The 17,486-nt window shown below is 47.9% G+C and overlaps 1 long non-coding RNA gene across 2 annotated transcripts in view; it reads right to left on the reverse strand.

The window, feature by feature from the left end:
• Positions 1-15,598, reverse strand: part of LOC310683667 — a 147,106-nt gene extending 131,508 nt beyond the window's left edge. For both annotated transcript variants that reach the window (XR_014514483.1, XR_014514484.1), the window contains exons 1-2: positions 14,706-15,598; positions 1,035-1,149 (exon numbers count right to left, since the gene is read on the reverse strand). This is a non-coding gene — a long non-coding RNA (uncharacterized lncRNA). The remainder of the gene's footprint in view (positions 1-1,034; positions 1,150-14,705) is intronic.
• Between the last annotated feature and the right edge of the window lie 1,888 nt (positions 15,599-17,486).

Genomic DNA, 17,486 nt, shown 5'->3' on the forward strand with positions numbered 1-17,486 from the left:
GCTCGCTCTCCTGCCGCCCCCCGACTACACACACCGACGAGCGACGGGAGTGAAAGGGGAGCGGGAGAAGATACGCCACCCCTTTAATTAAGGGTTCCCTCCAGAGAGGGGGGAGGCAACATTGGGGAGAGGGAAGTGGTGGCTGTGTTTGCTGCAAGGCACAAACAAACAGGAGTGGGGGATCCTGACCGAGGCGTTTACACTGTCAGAGTCAACGGGTTGCCCTTACAGAACAAGCGTTTACATTGTCTGTGATGTTGGGACGCCCGCGCGCACCCTGAATTTTCATCTTGGGTTTGGGGAAAGTCCCCGTCTCCATTTTGGGGTGAAGCCCAACTTTCGAGGGCAGAAAGGCAACACTTCCATAGGCCCTTCTGTTTTAGAGCACATGTTGGAAACTGGGCTCATGAGAGAGCCTCCGCCCAGCAATTTACTCCCCCTCCCCACAAAGCAAAGTTGGTAGATCGGTCCGTCAGCCTGGGAAAGCTGCATTTTGCTTTGCATTAAAGCGAGACCAACGAAGCGGGTGGGGGTGTCTTTCTCTAGGAAGTGTTTAAGTTGACCGGCCTAACCGTGCAGCTGCTTTGAGTTGGCCAAATGTAAACTCGCCGCCTTAACTAAAAGGAGAATGTGAGCATTGGCTGAGCTCCGAGACTTTCTAAATGCATCTTGGAACGAAAAGAGAACAAGTTGTTCTGTTTCTAGGCTCCACCAGAAGCCAACCCCGCTCCACGGATGAGAACTGGGATGTGCACAGGAATGGGATGGAATTTCTTCACTGGTTTTCCCGGGGGGGGGGGGGAGCTGGGCTCTTCTGCAAACTTCTGCCTTCGTGATACAATGCAAAACGCCTTTCTTCCACTGAGCCCTTCCCCAAATGCACTACATTTAGGCACGCTCTAGCCTCTTCCGTTTCAAAATTAAAATTAAGCCTCGGACTACTGATCCTAGCCTGTTACTTTTCCAGCCAATGCATTCCAGCACTAGCAAGGCACACACGAGACACATACGAAGGTTGTTGAAAATGGACTCGCCTAGGCTGATTCACCACAGTAACTTCATTTCCACCGTGTTCCGATGAAGCGAGTGGGTGATCAGGAATGAAGATAGGAGGTGTTCTCCTTTGGAGGTACATTTCGACTCCGGGGGCTGGAGAGACAAACACATCAGCTTTCATTTTAGAAAAGACAAAAGACCACGTCTTTAGGTCTTTTGATGGTTAGCCATCCTTCTGACAGTTTTAGATCTACAAGGGGTTTCGCGCTCCTCCTCATATCATTTAATTCTCGCCACAACTCTGTGCACCCACATTTCACAGCCTTGAAACTTTCGCTGGAAACTTTACCAAAAAACAAAACAAAACGGGAGATAGTTGTTGCAGAAGAGTTATTGGGTTTTTACCCTTGTTTTGCCCTATGCGGTTTACTTTGCTGCTTTATTTCTTGTTACTTGGTTTCTACCTGTGATTCTCAATTAGCTTGCTATTGTTCTCCGTTCTTTTTTAAGGAGTCAGTTGTAAGCCGCCTTGCGACTCGACTGGAGGAAAGGCGGCATATCAACTATCGATTTATTTATTTATTAAGATGAAAGAAATAACCCCCTCCAGCCCCCCGCCATAGGCTCTTACTCGCTTTTGTGTGCCTCGATTTGGAAATGTCTCTTGCCAGGGTGGCCTTTTTCTTCCATTACCTCAATTATTGAACCTGGTTTGGCAGCCACAATTGTAAATAAAGCCTTAGGCTGCCATCCAACCCACATTTAACTGGGATGAAGTCTTACTGAAGCCACTTGTGATTAGGCACGCCTAGCATTGCCCCTGAAGTAGAGTTAACTCGCTGCCTTTGCTCGGGTTCCTCGTTCGTTGGACTGGCGCCTGACCAAGGAAATCTTATTGGAATTATCCTGCGACTTTGAATCGAACGATGAGTTCGTTAATCAATTTAAATCGGATATAAGGGAACGAACAATCGTTCTAAAGACAAACATGTTATTCGTTTTTAGACGGTGTGGATTTGTGGAGCAGCGGGTATTGGCTTAAGAGAGACATGCCACCTGTTTTAAGATAGAAGGTGCTCTTACCAATTACACATTTTTATAAGTACCTGAGATTTTCAAAAGTAGCTTTAGATTAATCTGGACTAAACTAAATCGACCAAACGTTGCAGCCGCGTACCTTAACCTTACCTATCCTTTTCCTTCCTTTGCCCTCTTATTCTAATTTGAATTAGAAAAACTGTATCTTGCTCCTTGCAGATAAGAAGCAATCAGAGAGGAAGGCGTCTCGCCAAATACTTGTACTACCACCACCCATGGGCGTAGCCAGGATTTTCTGGGGGGGCAGGCCTTTTGTTAGGGGGGCAGAACCTCAGTTTGCTACATATTTTTATTGATGGGGTGCAGTTGCCCCTCCCCGCCTTGGCTGCGCCCATGCCATCACCGCCAATCTGACCTTCCTGCTCCGATCCTCTGTGCTGGCTTTGGTCTCCGGAAGTTCCTGCCGGGCCTTCCATACAGCGCTTTACAAACCAATGTTTAGCGTGTTAGTCCTGGACCCCAACAGATGTGTATTACATCGTCGTCTTCTGCTGCTGTTCAATTATTGCAATTGGTATATTATCAGTTTACGTTGTATTTCGCTACGGGGGAAATCGGGGCAAGTCAAACGCCTAAATACAGTGGTACCTCAAGTCAAGTACTTAATTCTTTCCGGAGGTCCGTACTTAACCTGAAACGGTTCTTAACCTGAAGCACCACTTTAGCTAATGGGGCCTCCTGCTGCTGCCGCGCCGCCAGAGGACGATTTCTCTTCTCATCCTGAAGCAAAGTACTTAATCTGAAGCACTATTTCTGGGTTAGCAGAGTCTGTAACCTGAAGCGTATGTAACCTGAGGTACCACTGTATGAAGAAAATAAACTATAGCTAAACTAAAAGTCGCATTCCACCCTATCGGGTTCACCACCCAGGGCCAGAGGAGAATTCCAAGAGCGTCGCTGTTATTCTCACCACGAAGCTCAAGTCCGGGCTTTGTCGACCCTCCGGACCAATGAAGTTCCGTTTGGTTACGCGGCAGTCCTTTGTCCCTATAACTTTTTAGTGGGGAGGGGGCCGTGGAGCGATGCATCCCTTAGGGGGCGCTGATGCGACAGAGGACAGGAAACCTAGTTCTGTGGGGGAAATTGACCATCTTTAGAAGATAGGCTTGGTTTACATTTCTCTGGGAGGCTAAGCAATATTGCCCTGGATTTTGCCCTAAAGTAACCGCCCCCCTTGATTGCTCAGCTTTGGGGCCAGGAGTCTCTCTCTCTCTCTCTCTCTCACACACACACAGAGAGAGAGAGAGAGAGAGAGAGAGAGAGAGAGAGAGAGGCCCTTCAGGTGGTTATGTTAAGGCAGGGGTGCCAATACGGTGCCCTCAAGTACCACTATCACTGACCATCAGCCATGCTTGTTGGGGCTGATGGGAACTGTGGATGGTCCAACGTCTGGAGAACATCACCTTGTCTACCCCTGAGTTAAGAAGAATATGCGAGCGAGTATGCAGTGTGGTCTAGAGGTTAGAGTGTTGGACACCTGAGGAACTGGAGTTCAAATCCCATCTCAGCCATTAAAGTCATTGGGTGACCTTGGGCCCGCCACTTACTCTCAGCCTAACCTATCTCACAGGGTTGTTGTGAGGATATAATAATATAATTTTATTATTTATACCCCACCCATCTGGCTGGCTTGTGTCGGCGATTTCCGACACATATAAAAAAATAATAAAACTTCAAACATTAAAGAAAAACTTCCCGATACAGGACTGCCTTCAGATGTCTTCTAAAAGTTGTGTGGTTGTTTATCTCCTTGACATCTGGTGGAAGTGCGTTTCACGGGGGGAGAGGAGAGCTATATAACCCACCTTGCGCGCCTTGGAGAAAAGATGGGCGATAAATGGAATAAATAAGTACCGGTAAATATTTCCCCTTGGCCTCAGCCTGGACAAAGCTCCTTGCAGGCGAGTTCTCCTTAATTGTGAGCATAATTCCACACAGAGAACCTTGGGGTCAACAGCAGCAAGGAACTAGTGCTTGCCCATCATCTGCGTTCAGATTTTCATGCCTTCCTTCCGACGCAGGCACGCACGCACAGCCATCACCACAAAGGCAACCCTTTTCAAAGAAAGCCCATTCACACGTTCAGCCGCCAGTCGTCACGTGCCGAATGCGATCAAAGGACGACGCGGGTTGGCATGAAAATGCGCCAGTTCCTGATGACTTGGGAAAAACCTCGGGTCTCTGAGGTGACAGAAAGGTTCCTTTCTGCGGGAGTTAGATTTATGGCAGGTTCCTGGGCCACACACGCAGTTCGAGACGGGGTCCTTGCTCCCATGATGAATATGCATGTGTGAATGAGCCCACCTCGGGGTGTTGGAGGGCAGCCTGTGGGAAAACATGCCGGATTTCCCTAATATGTGCACCTAATATCCGAACGGGCAGGGGGCGGGCATTGCCTTCAATGGATATGAACTTTGTCCTCGATGAATCTCAGGTGGTGCGTCTGGGATGATCCCACGCGGTTGGCGGGTTGATCTTGACTTGACATCCCATTCAGGTTGCAGTTCACAGTCTCTCCCATCCCTAGTCGAGCCAGTGGCGCTACTCTAGAGCAAGTGACATTGGGACAGTGAGAAGCTTTCCTTTCTGCTCTTGCGAGGGAGAAAACTTGGACGGTCCTCTTTTCTTTCTGGAAAAGGAGGGAGGGGGGCGGGAGAGCCAGAGCCGGGAGCCGCGAGGTCGCCAGGGCCAGAAGCCCCCTGCCAATTTTCTAACCATCTAGGAAACGACATCGAAACAAGGAGCTCGGCGATGGAAAAGCAGAGGCCCACTCGCCTCTCGGCCCACCCAATCTATAAGCCGCCACTTCGGACAAGCCAGAAAGAAAAATGTCCGGCAAAGTGATACGCCGCCGTTGCAGCGCGGAGGAACCCAAAGACAAAGTTTGCAGACAGCTGCGTCCTCGCACCTCCTCCTGAAAATTGCCTTGAAACTTCTGGTTGGTCCTGTGTGTTGAGTCTGGGACGGGGCGGCTGTGCCCCATTTAGAGAGCTGTGTGAGGGGCAAAAATAACCCTCCCTCTTTTTAAAAATTATTATTATTATTATATAATAATAATAATAATAATAATAATAATAATAATAATAATAATAATAATAATAATAATTGTACCCCGTCCATCTGACTGGGTTGCTCCAGCCACTCTGAGCGGCTTCCAGCAAATATAAAAACATAAAAGAACATTAAACATAAAAAAAAGTCTTCCCTATACAGAGCTGCCTTCAGATGTGTGATGTCTTCTCATCACAGAAACACACACATCCAAGAAAACCCTATTAGGCAATAATTTAGAATAGCCTCAGTGTCTTTTCCCAAACCTTTGGGCCTGTTTTATGAAATCATTTTGGACTGAGAAAGAGAGCGAGAGAGAGAGACGCTGAGGGAGCAACTCTCCAGGCTCTACTCGGAAGAAAGTCACACTAAGTCCAATGGGGCTACTCTCAAGTAAGCGTGCATAGGATCGAAGCCCTTGCTCAGTTTTTCTTGGCTTCGTTATACCGAAGAGCGTCAAGCTGACGGAAAGCTTTTCGGCCACTAGATGTCGCTGGTGCAGTTCAAATGAGCCGTGCTTCACCTGCGCTAGCCGAGCACTTGTGTGTGTGTGGTGCGGGGGGGGGGGGGGAGTTTTTCCCAAGCTTTGCAGAGCATAAACATTTGATTTGTAACAGATCGCATTATCATTTCCTGAAAAGAAACTTTTTTATTTCAGGTGTGTGTAGAGGGATGCTTTTGGCGTGTTTTGAAAGAATTAGAATAGTTTCCTCTCTGCTTCTATGGAAGCTTTGGTTCTGGTTGGTATCCGGGGTCTGATCTCCAGCTTCGCTCTCTTAATACACGTCCAATACACGTCCGGCACAAGCCTCAATGGCGCTTACCGCCAGATTAGTGGGTATAGGATTGCAGCCACAAATGAGTAAATTTAAAACAAAAACAAAAAAACCACCAACCACCATTCGTGGTCTCTTGAAATATTCGCTCCCCTGGTAGGCAGAAAAGAACGATCCGTGCATTCAGGTCCTTTCCAAAGAAACGCGCGCTACTGTGAACGTAAGAAGAGGGCGAAGACTCCAAAGCTATTGAAACAAAACAGGCAAGACCTTCTGCGATTCTCCCCTATGTGAATAAATAATTGGGACCGTGGGGAGTGAAGCTGGAGACCGAGAGCTCAGCAAGCTCGATTCTTTGCCCAAATTTCCGATGCTTGTGGGTGGGTGGGGACAGCGGGTAGGGGACTCGGGCTCCCTCTAGTCCTAGGAAATGAGGGTTGTGGGGAGGGGGCGCCTGGGAAATCACGTGGGCAGGAGGGGAGTTCGGAGAGCCAAGGCTCCCTCCCCCGCCCTCCCAAAGTGTCCTCCCACCACCACCGACGCCCGCTCTGGCTCCCCCGCCCCTCCTTACCTCCCCACGTTGTTTAGCGTGCCTTGGGACCAAAGGCAAACAGCCGCGAGCCGGCCCTGGGAAAGGCTCCAGTGACGAGGAACATTTTTTTGTTGTGGTGTTAAGTGCTCGGGCATTAGCAGCCCGAACACGTAGAAAAGGGCTAACATCTGCGGTTTAATAAAATGCCGGCAAGAAATTATAGACTTGTTCGTTAAAAACGAGAGCCAAGGGCTTGGCTGATCAGACCCATCTAGTACGCACACGCACACAAAAAGGCAGGTTGTCGTTGTTGTTTGGGGGGGGGGGGAATGCTTGTTAACAAGGATGCAAGGATTCGAAGAGACATAAAAGGAAGATGTGTTAATGCAACAACCGCGTGGTCTTTTTCCTGATTTCGGTCGATTTGGAACACACAACTCTCGAAGTTTTCAGATAAAGGCGAACTGTGATGACATGGGAGGCTTTTAAAACAGGTCTTGGACAAAGTGTCTAAAACTTTGGGGATCGCTTTCAGATTTGCACAGAAATGTTCTACCTTCCTCCGCCCCAGTTCCTCTTTGTACAGGTTAATCCACTTTGTCCCTCCCCCCCCCCAAAAAAATAAAAATTCACCAGCACGCGAATGAAGCTTAGCACCATCAGTGAACATGCAAATCAATGGGACTTTTGCGCGTGTGACTTCAATAAGCCCAGGATCTCAACCGATATGAAAAGAAGTGAAACCTCTAGGGCTAGGCCAACCTAAGGTGTTTTATTTGGAAACGTCAAAGATCTTTTTTTTTCCAGAAGAGAAATAGGAATTCATGTTTTAAAAACACCAGAAACGTTCGCATCCCAGAATTTCGTTAACTTGGAGGGAATCAAGCTGAAAGAGCCCATGAAGGAACTTTACCTATAAAACCGTTTAATAAAAATAACAACAACAACAATAATAATACTATTTGGAAACCCTTCAGAGTCCCAACCCTCCCCTTCTTTTCGCTGAGAAAACCTCAGTTCAGACCAACTTCCAAATCTTGCAAAATGTGGCTAAAACACTACCTAGTGCTTTTTCTTTCCAGATTGCAAATAGAACTGAAGGAGCCTCATTGGTACAACCTGACCCCAAGCGAAATAAAATAATTTTCAAGCTGCGTTTGTTTTTGTTTTTGTTACATTCTGCTCCTATACTGTTTTAGTTCTGTGTTCTTATGTTTCCGAATCCCGGGAAATTAAACCGAGTTGCCGTTTTACGGTCAAACGTCTCACACAATGAACTGTGGGAATTGTAGTTTTTACAAAGACTCTAGAAAAGACAGACCTGCCTAAGAATCTTCCCCAAGTTCACCAACCGAACTATAATTCCCAGAGCTCCTTGAGCGGAATCGTGCCCATCAAAGCGGTAGCGTGGATGCGGCTTACGTGCATGCGCACCTGTATGCTAGGGGTAACCGGGCTTTGCTAACTCTTCTATGAAATCTGTACTGTATTCGGTCGCCTTTTAAAAATGGGTAAGAACGTCAAGTGCCTGTATGCGCGTAAAAGAGTGTGATGGCGTGATTTAAAGCATCGACACTCAGGGTTTAACCTCCCTTCCCAGCCAGCAGTCCTACGAGTCGTTAGAACTCCTGAATAAGACCAGAATATCTTTCTCTCCCCCTTCCACCCAAGCAAGTGTTGTTGCTGTCGCTGTTGTTATTAAACTTCGCAGATCCATGCCACAGAAATGGGAGGGGCTTCGTACAATCAGATCTGTAGATCACGTCAAGTGTTAACAAACCAAGGCAACTCCAAAGCAAATATTGTGATCATTGTTATTTAGGAGCCCAATTTAAGGAGGAATATTAACATGGATGTGGGGTCCTTCTCGGTGATTGGCTGTAAGGGGAAAAGGATAGGGACCTTTCCCTGTAGGTGGCGTCCTTTAGGTAGTGACTAGACGAAAGGCGCAGAGGTGTAGTCAAATCATTTCCCTTCCAATACGCACCAAAGAGAGAGGGAGACAGAGAGAGGGAGAGATTTAGTTGTTACAGAAAGGGCGGAAGGGTGGGTGAAAGTCATCGATCGCTCCCCAGCAAAAGTATGTTTCCCCCTCACGTGGTTACAAATAAAAACTGTTTGAATAAATAAGGTTTTTACCCCCTTCTTCATCCTGAACATTTTGTTGTCAAAGTGTTAAATGTTCCCGTCATTTTTATTCAAACACTAACATGATTACGGCCAATTATATATTCACCAGTGTTCCTTAGTTTAGAGTAATTGTACTTGTCACTAATAAAACAGACATAATGGATCGCTCCTGCTCTGGATTTTCAAGCAATTTTCTGTAATTTGATTTGAATTATACTTTGTAGCTTTTTAAAAAATATATATTTTCTAATCCTATTCGCTGGGAAATTGCCGCTCCGTTCCTTTTTTTGGGGGGGGGGTGGAAAGTAACGTACACGTCCCTAACATTTATAAATAGAATTCAGCCCTTTGGGGGGGGGGGATGGGGAGGCTAATGCCCCCCCCCCTTGAGAAAAAAAACCCCTCTCCACCTCACACACTGAGATTTCGAAATCCGAAAGAGAAGCGCACGAACAGGTTTGTTTTTGTTGGGTTCAAGAAAGGAGAGCGAGTAAAAGGCGCAAACAGAAAATATTACATGCCTAATCATATGGGGTGACTATTGTAATGGGTTTGTTGTTCCTCATATTCTTCAAAACATAAGAACATGTCGAGACAGGCAGTTGAGGGCTTCTTTTTAAATATATATTTATCAAGGGAGAAGGGGTATACACACACACTGCTACAGGAAAATATAACGCCAATTACGTTCCTCGAAGCAATTAAGCTAATTATCTACATACTGTTCCTATGTTCTTTTTGGAGTCGATTACACAGGTAACGACCAACAGTGACTTAACTCTCTGGAGGCGCAGAGGCTCGATCCAGGGATCCCAGCCCTATGGCTTTGTCGCGGGCATCCGATGTGCCAGCAAACCAATCCAATGGGCAACTAGGGCATTGTTCCAAGTGGCCTTCTGTGCGCTTCAATGGGACTTGCGCGCCCGCCCCCTTTGGCTTGGTCCGCTTACAACTTTGGACTCTTTATGTCATGGATTAAGCTAACTATACCCCCCCCCCGCAAAAAAGCAGATTTTTTTGGTGCCGGGTCCATCCGCTTTGCCCAGCCCTAGGGAGACGAGAGACACCATTAAGGCTGCGATCCTATGCACACTTACCTGGGAGTAAGCACCTTTGGATTCTATACGGCTTACTTCTGAAAGGACACATACGTGTTTGGATCTCTTCGTATTACAAACAACACACCCACACGCCCCTGGGTTTTCCCGAAGGCTGGCAAGACCCACCTTCGTAGGACTACCCTGAGAACTCTCTAGGTCCTGGATTCTGAGACTCACAGCTTCCAGCCTTTTTGAAGAAGCCGTCCCTAAGTAGGCCAGGGCACCGAGGGCAATTCTTTATTGTTTGTGCCCAGGACCTGGGATTCAGAGGTAGACTTCCTCTGTACCTAGAGGTTCCCTTCCGCACCCATAAACCATGGCTAGGCCCTTCCGCCACAGATTTCTCCAACCCTTTGTTCAAGCCATCCACGCTTCTGGCCGCTGTATCTTTGTTATACACGCGGATGGACATTTTACCCTGATGGTCCCTAACATCCACCGTTTTAAAGCCCTATGTACACTGACGTGGACGTCATTAGACACACTGGGCCTTAATGCTGAGTGAGGTTTCTTCCGTTTCTTTACCCAACAGGGAAGTGATGCTCTGGGATCGAAACCGATTTCGTACCAACCGAGAGGCGGCCGTCGAATTCGACGGCGCACCGACTCTGCCTGCGTCGGTGTTCTGGCTACTCTTTCTGGGAAAGAGACGGTGGTTTCCGCATAGGAAACAGAAACACGCATGTAAACGAAGGGTCCATTTTAACCCCAAGTTAACGTCTGAGCAAGGGTGAGGTGGAGTTAGAACCATGAGAACGACTCCTTCGCTTCGGGTTTTCACTCATAAATTCCTTCCCTTACCAACCATTAGGTTCTAAGTCCTCATTTATGAACTGTGGAGCCAGAAAGTGGCTGGAATAATCTTCCCCCTTGCTGCTCCGTCCCAGACGCGCCTATACAGTATTCAGTCCCTCTGAATTAATAAAGACCGACTCCCGACTAAATGCAGACTTAAACGGCGTTCCAACGACTGGGGATAAAAACACGGCGCTTTGCAAAGCGGAGCGGCGACGCTTTCAGCCTGCATCACAACTCCATCTCCGACGCTTTTGCTCCTCAGCCAATTTAATTTAGGGTAGCGTGTTAGTTAGGAGTTGAGGATCGGGTGGAAATTCTCGTGATGAGGTTTCAACACTTAGAACTAGTCAGGCTGTCTCAGAGTTTTGACATCTACAGCTAACGCACCATTTCTCAAAACAAAGGGAGTCAACGAGGAGAACCCCCCCCCCGCCACACACACACACACATTATTATATATCTCAGAAGGGAAAGCTAAGCACATACGAGCAGCCTCACTGGAAACAACAGTTCTTACTTCCGAGTAAACATGCACAGGATTGCAATGCGCAATCCTTTTTAAAGTCTTCAACCTTTCTTAGTCCAAAGTTGTGCTAGAACCAGAGGGGCTTATTTTTATTATTTTTTAAAAGTTTTAAGGGTGAGAAATGAGCGTAATGTAAATGATGTTTTAAATGATTTATAGATACAAAGCAGAAAGAGAAAAGGGGAGAGAGAGGGAGAAGAAATATCAATACCCCCCCCCCCAAGGATCGCTTTGTTTTACTTGGGTTTCCCGGGTTACAGGATAATGTGGTCCTGGAGTTGCACTTTGTAGGACGATCTCGAAAATAATAATCAATAATGTCCCACCCTCAGTGTCTGTGTTGATGTGCGTGAGAGAAACTGTTGTTATAATTGGCACGCTAAATAAATCCAAATACACAAAGGATTCTGGAGAACTCTGGATCTCTCTTCTCAGGCGTCAGTGCCCGGAAGGAAGGGCAGACTACAGGGACTTTATCCACCACTAGACGTAATGTGTGGCAAAAGAGAGATGAAAGAAAGTGGAGCGTGGGTGGCGGAGGCGGCGGGGGAGTCTGCAAACTTTCCGTTCTCATCCGTAGGAGGGCAGAAGAACTTCTAGGGCAGACCTTTCCTTTCCTTTCCTCCCTCCCTCCCGTTCTTGTTTTTTAAGATTCTTTTCCCCCTTGCAAATTCCAAAGCAAAACAAATCGCATTTCTCTCACTGAGAGGGCGCGAGAGTGGGATTTTTTAAAATTCCATTTTTAAAGTCACATTCAGAAAAGATCAAGCTTTGTGTGTGGAAGCCTTGCTGCAACCGCCCAAGGAAGGGAAAAAGAAAGACCAACCCCCCCCCCAAAAAAAAACTACCTGAACGCCCTCTTTGTTCTAAAGTGCCCTGAACAAGTTCGCTTAACTCTTTGGCATCCTCACCTCCCCGAGGGTGTTCCCACCCGAAGGCAGCCCAGGCCACCCCGAGGCAGGCCCCTGAGCAGACGCCCCTGGACGGCTTCAGCCTCCTTCCGTCCATCGCCCGAGGCGCGCAAATCGCATCCTTCCTCTCTTGGCGTCGCCAACCTAGGGCGCCCAAAGAGGGCTCCAGTGAAAGAAATGAAAGCTGGACGAGTGTTGTGTTGTCTTGTTTATCTGCAAGCATCGCGACACTCCGTTGTTTCGGGGCCCGAGCAGCCACAAGCTCGAGGAAAGTCTCTCAGATCTCCTCTGCCCAGTTTTCAAAGCAAGATCAAAATAGGTTCTTTAATTCGGAGTTGCTGCACTCCGGAGAGGGGGGGAAAGAACGCTTCGCTCTCGAGGTTCTGCTACATGGCATGGAGAGGCTTAACCCGCTACAGGAGAGGTCCCTAATGGAGCTGTGCGTCCGCCCCGCCATTTTCGCAACAACTTTTCCTGTGTTAGTGCGTCGTCACCATCCTCAGCTCCTGACAACGGAAATTCTGCGGAGCAATATAACCGACGCCAGAGACAAATGTTTAGAACTGGGCCCCAATGATTTCCATAAAATTAAATCGGTTTTGGTTATGGATGGGGAAGAAAATAGCCACACCTTATGAGTTGTTGTTGTTGTTTAAACAGAGGCGTTAGTGTTTGCCAACGATGGAAAATTAAAACTTCGTATTTCTCATGCTCCAGAAAAGACGGTTTTAAAAAGGATTGGGCGAATGCAACTTAATTAGAGATGCCTCCAGATTTGATGCCTTAAAATTATTGTTATCGTTTTCACTGTTGTTATCATGAGACACGGTCATCTAATATTTTGGTCATTTTGGATACCAGAGATTTAAAAGGAAACTTTAAAAACTTTTCCCTGAGTGGGTTTGAAGTACAGACTGAACTTCTGTACGGTTTGAAGTACAGACTGAACTTCTTCTTCTTCTTCTTCTTCTTCTTCTTCTTCTTCTTCTTCTTCTTCTTCTTCTTCTTCATTGGAATAGTTCTCCTTTGTTATGTATATTGCCTCCGGAATCAGTTGGAGGGGGGGCGTTGTGGGTTTTGTTTTTTTTAGGGTTTTCATAGTGATATCTACCGACCAAAAGTTTGACTGAAATATACTCCATATAATTCATTTATGGAAAACATTTCACACGATCTATATGACTCTTAGGAGGTGGAGGGCCCAATCCCATAGCAATAAGTCGCACCCATGGGTTTGCCATCTACTTTTACTGTTCACAGAACAAAAAATAATAATCTTAAAATGAAAGGGATACAGTTGATCACCTAATCCTGCCATCTGCTCCAAAACAGGATTTGCCGCGCTTTCCCTAGAAATCCTCAAGAAGACGCAGAACTGTACACCAGAGACCCGTGATTCCCATGCCCACAAAACATTTGCCAAAAGAACGCTCACCCTGGAGGGCAGATTTGGCTAGATCTCTTGGCATTAAGTAAAATACACACACAGGAATACACAAACCCGTACATTTGTGTGTGTGTGAATATTTCCTGTTTCTCCTACAAATCTAGAAGGGTCTTTCCCAACCAGGCACGACAGTTACTTGTTTTTTAGGTTTCTAAAAAAAAAAAAAAATAGCAAATAGGAAGCTTCGACCGAAAAACGAATGCTTTAATATTCACACCCTTCGACGTAAATGTTGCGACACCGTGGCGCCCCTCCAGGCAGAGAATTAGCGCGTTGACGCCGTTCTTCGTGGGTAGTAGCTACAGCCTTACATTCCCTCGCTGCCTCGTTAGAATTGCAAGGGAGTTTGCGGAATGCCCTCGTAGGTTCTGGAGCGCGCCCGCCGTGGGAAAGTTTGATCACCCGGTCTCTGTCGCCGCCTCCTCTCCCCACCGCACCCTTCATCTCCCCCACCCCTTCCCTTAACCCTCACAACATCAAGAAACGCGTGTTGAACGTACACACACGCACTTTGCCCAAGTTTTGGGGTGTTCTCTTTTACTAGCGATCCAGACACTTCGAACTCTGCGCCTGGGAGGTTGGAATGGAAGCAACCGGATGGACGGTCGACCCCGGCGCGCGTCTCTCTTCGGAAGAGAGAGAGCTCTGCGTGACTCGGCAGCTTGCGACGTTCCAATGGATCCGAGAGACCCAAGCGATGACGCCAGCCAAAGGCATCCTACCCGCCCGCCCCCGCCCTTCCGGAGTCCACGGCTGCAATATTTGCGCGCTTCCTTGGGAGTAAGCCAAGGAGTAGCGTCTCGGGGGACTTAATTCCAAGGCAGCGTGCAGAGGACCGGACTCGCAGGAGGACCCAGACCCCATTCCCCTGGTTCGGGATTGCTTCTCCAGAACTGACTCTAGAAACCTCAGCATTTGCTCCCGGCCGGGACTCAGTGTTTAACAGCCAAAAGCGGGCGCGGGGGGGGGGGGGACGGGACAGAGATGGGTACTTAGTAGCCAGCGAAGTCAAGTGGTCGGGAAAGGAGAAGGAAGGCTGTGGAGCTGAATCCGTTCCCCTAGTTTCGCTCCCAAGAGGGCCGCTCGCGCGGTCCTGGGCGCCGCGTGCGTCGCCGCCACCTCCTCCTCCATGCCAATGAGCATTAGTCATCCGGTGGGAACTTGGTGTTCCATACAGCGCTAGCATTAGGGGGAGTTTCCCCGAAGCCTGCTGGAGAGAAAGTCTGTCTGGTGGGCTACCCCCCCCCCAAAAAAAAACCCCACACACCCTAGAATTGATTTAGAATCTATTCATTCTCAACCCCCACCCCACCCGCCACCGGTTCCCAGTGCCCACGTACCTGCTTAGAGAGAGATGTACAAAGAGTTTCCACGGTCTCTGGAGGCCCCTGGGATCTCGCCAGCGTCTCCTCTCCCTCCTCTGTAGAAGACAATCCGGAGCGAACAGTTCTCAAGCTCCAAGCACACTCTTTCTTTCTTTCTTTCTTTCTTTCTTTCTTTCTTTCTTTCTTTGCTTCTTTCTTTCCATCTCAGCCTAGGCTCTCTCTTCCACCGATTTTTTTAAAAAAATTATATATATATATACATTAAAAAAAATTTTTTTTTGCTAAGGGTTTCAAGCAAATTTCTTCGTGCAACAATGTTATGATGGAAGGGATGCTGAAATGACAGGCCCCGTAGACGCTTGTCTTCTTAATCATGTGCTTCTCTTAATTTAGTTTCAGCGCCGGGGCTTTGGGGTGTGTGTGTGTGTGTGTGTGTGAACGCGCGCACCCGTGTGCGCGCCACGAAAGGAGAAGCCGCTGACAACCTGCGGCTTCCTAATGAGTGACGAGGCAGGGCTGCGGCGGCAAAGTAACACTTCCCTGGTGTGAAGACCTCTTACTGGGAAGTTTAGTTCACTACTGTTCTCGCCAACCTAATCGTAGAACCTGTAACCAAAACCCGCAGAAGAAGCCTACAACACGCTAAAGAGGGAAACTTCTAATCACTAGATGTTCGCGCCGTTCCCAGCTGCTAAGGGTGACACCAGAGTTGGCGAGGGAGGCAGGAGACCTCTCTGACAGCAGAGATGGGGGAGACTTTTTTTGGAGGGTGGCGGCACAGTCCTAGCTCTTTCTCTACGTGTGCATCTTGCCGTCGAGAAATCATTCTTTCTTCTCTGTCTAGGTTTAATATCTAGCTAACGTCCCCCGCCACACTCGTGGCTCCAATCATCCAACTACCTCCTTTGAATTTCCTTTTTCTTTCTACCTCGCTGGCATCTGCCTCTCTCATCTCCGTGCGCGCAACCACCTTCCTTGTCCACCTCATCCCCTCTAGTCCCTACGTTTCTCGGTGTACTCAAGAGCAAGTTGGGAGGGTCTCTCCACCTAGGACCATGTCTAAGTACTAGAAAGCATCTGTTTTGAGTCCAGAAGGTCACAGGTTCAATCCCCGACATCTCCAGGTAGAACTGGGAGAGGTTCTGTGTCTGAACTGGAGATACTGCGCTGGACTTTGTAGAGGGACGTTTCCTATGTTTACTGTAGTCTCTTGGCTCTTCGGATCACCCCAGTGACACCGCAGCTTAGGCTACTCAATGCCTTTAACAGTGAATTTAAGAAGCCTTCATTGCCTTCCCAAGTTAAGGGCAATGGAATCCCATCGTCTAAGGTCTGTCTTGACCCAGGGCAGTCTCTGCCACCCTTTGGGACCTCCACACACTAACAGTTTGCAAAGCTAGCTGCTTACACATTGTACATTTTAAAAACACTGTTGTCCCCAAAGAATTTTGGGAACTGTAGTTTGTCAAGGGTTTGGGTCAGGGCTTTTTTCCAGCGGGAACCTGCCAGAACTCCGTTTTGGCACCTCTCAGTTGGGCGCCATTGCCATTATAAGAGAACAAGGGGGGCATTCATGGTTAGTTCCGGCACCTCTTTTTTTCTAGAAAAATAGCACTGGTTTAGGGAATTGTTAGTCCGTTATGGGTAAGCTACAGTTCCCAGGATTCTTGAGGGGAAACAAGGAACTTTAGGTGCATGGCGTACAAGGGACACTGAATTCCATAGGACTTGCTTCTGAGTTCTGTATAGGATCGCACTGTCAAGCAGAGCAATGGCGCTATCTCATCATACTTTCGAATCAATTTAGTGTAGATAAGGTGATGGGTTTTCTGAAGACCTGGCCCTTCAGATTCATCTTAATTTCACCAAGACCGTGTGTGAAGAACCCTGGAAGTCAGTAGAGGGGGTTGGGAGAACTGTGTGGAGATTTAAATCCGTGACCTAAAACCTCCTAATTGCAAAGTGGGTTTTGCTTCCCTTTGGACCATAATAGGCAGGCGCACGGAGTTGTCTCCCGTTCCAGAAAATAAATATGGGCAACTGAAGGGGCGAATCCGTGTCTCCAAGAGTTAAGGGCGGGGGCAGTTATTGCCTTTTCTATTGCTTTCTTCTACCCGCCGTGTTCGTTTGCTTCGGATCAAGCATCTGCTATGTCCTTCTTCACAGGCACATTCTCAAGCTTGACGGGAAAGTCTCTTTCCTAGACTACCCCAAAGAGGCTGCAGATTCTAGAGCTGCGCTCTGCATCTCTCATCTAGAGCGAAGAGCCATACAACCTCCAGACGTCTTAGACCAGGAAGGATGAATCTGTGGCCTTCCAGTTGCTGTTGGACTACAACTCCCACCATCCCTGAGCATTGGCCTCGCAGGCCAGGACTTGATGGGAGATGGAGTCCAGCAACATCAGGAGGCCCATTGGTCCCCCAATGCCCGATACCAAAACCTCCACAGCCTTCCATCGGCTGTGGGACACAGATGCACTTCTGGTTGGGTTAGGAGGACACACACAAATGCCGTATTGGGTGGGAATTTTGTTGTTGTTCCTCTTAGTTCTTTGCAATGAAAGAGGGCGCGCAAAATAGCAGGCAAGGAGCATAGCAACCAATCTTAGGGCTCCATTGCTTTTAAATGAGAAAGACTTAAAGGGCCGGTTCGAGTCGTTCGTTGAAATCGATGTGACTTAAACAGCTCAGTCATGTAAGAAGTGAGCCCCTTTGAGTTCAATGCTTAAGTAGTTACAGGATTGCAGCGCCAGGGTGCTTGACTTTGGCTCCCATCGCCTCCCAAGATAATGCG

This window comes from Podarcis tiliguerta (assembly GCF_965153285.1).
Source record: "Podarcis tiliguerta genome assembly, chromosome: 1".
NCBI lineage: Eukaryota > Metazoa > Chordata > Lepidosauria > Squamata > Lacertidae > Podarcis > Podarcis tiliguerta.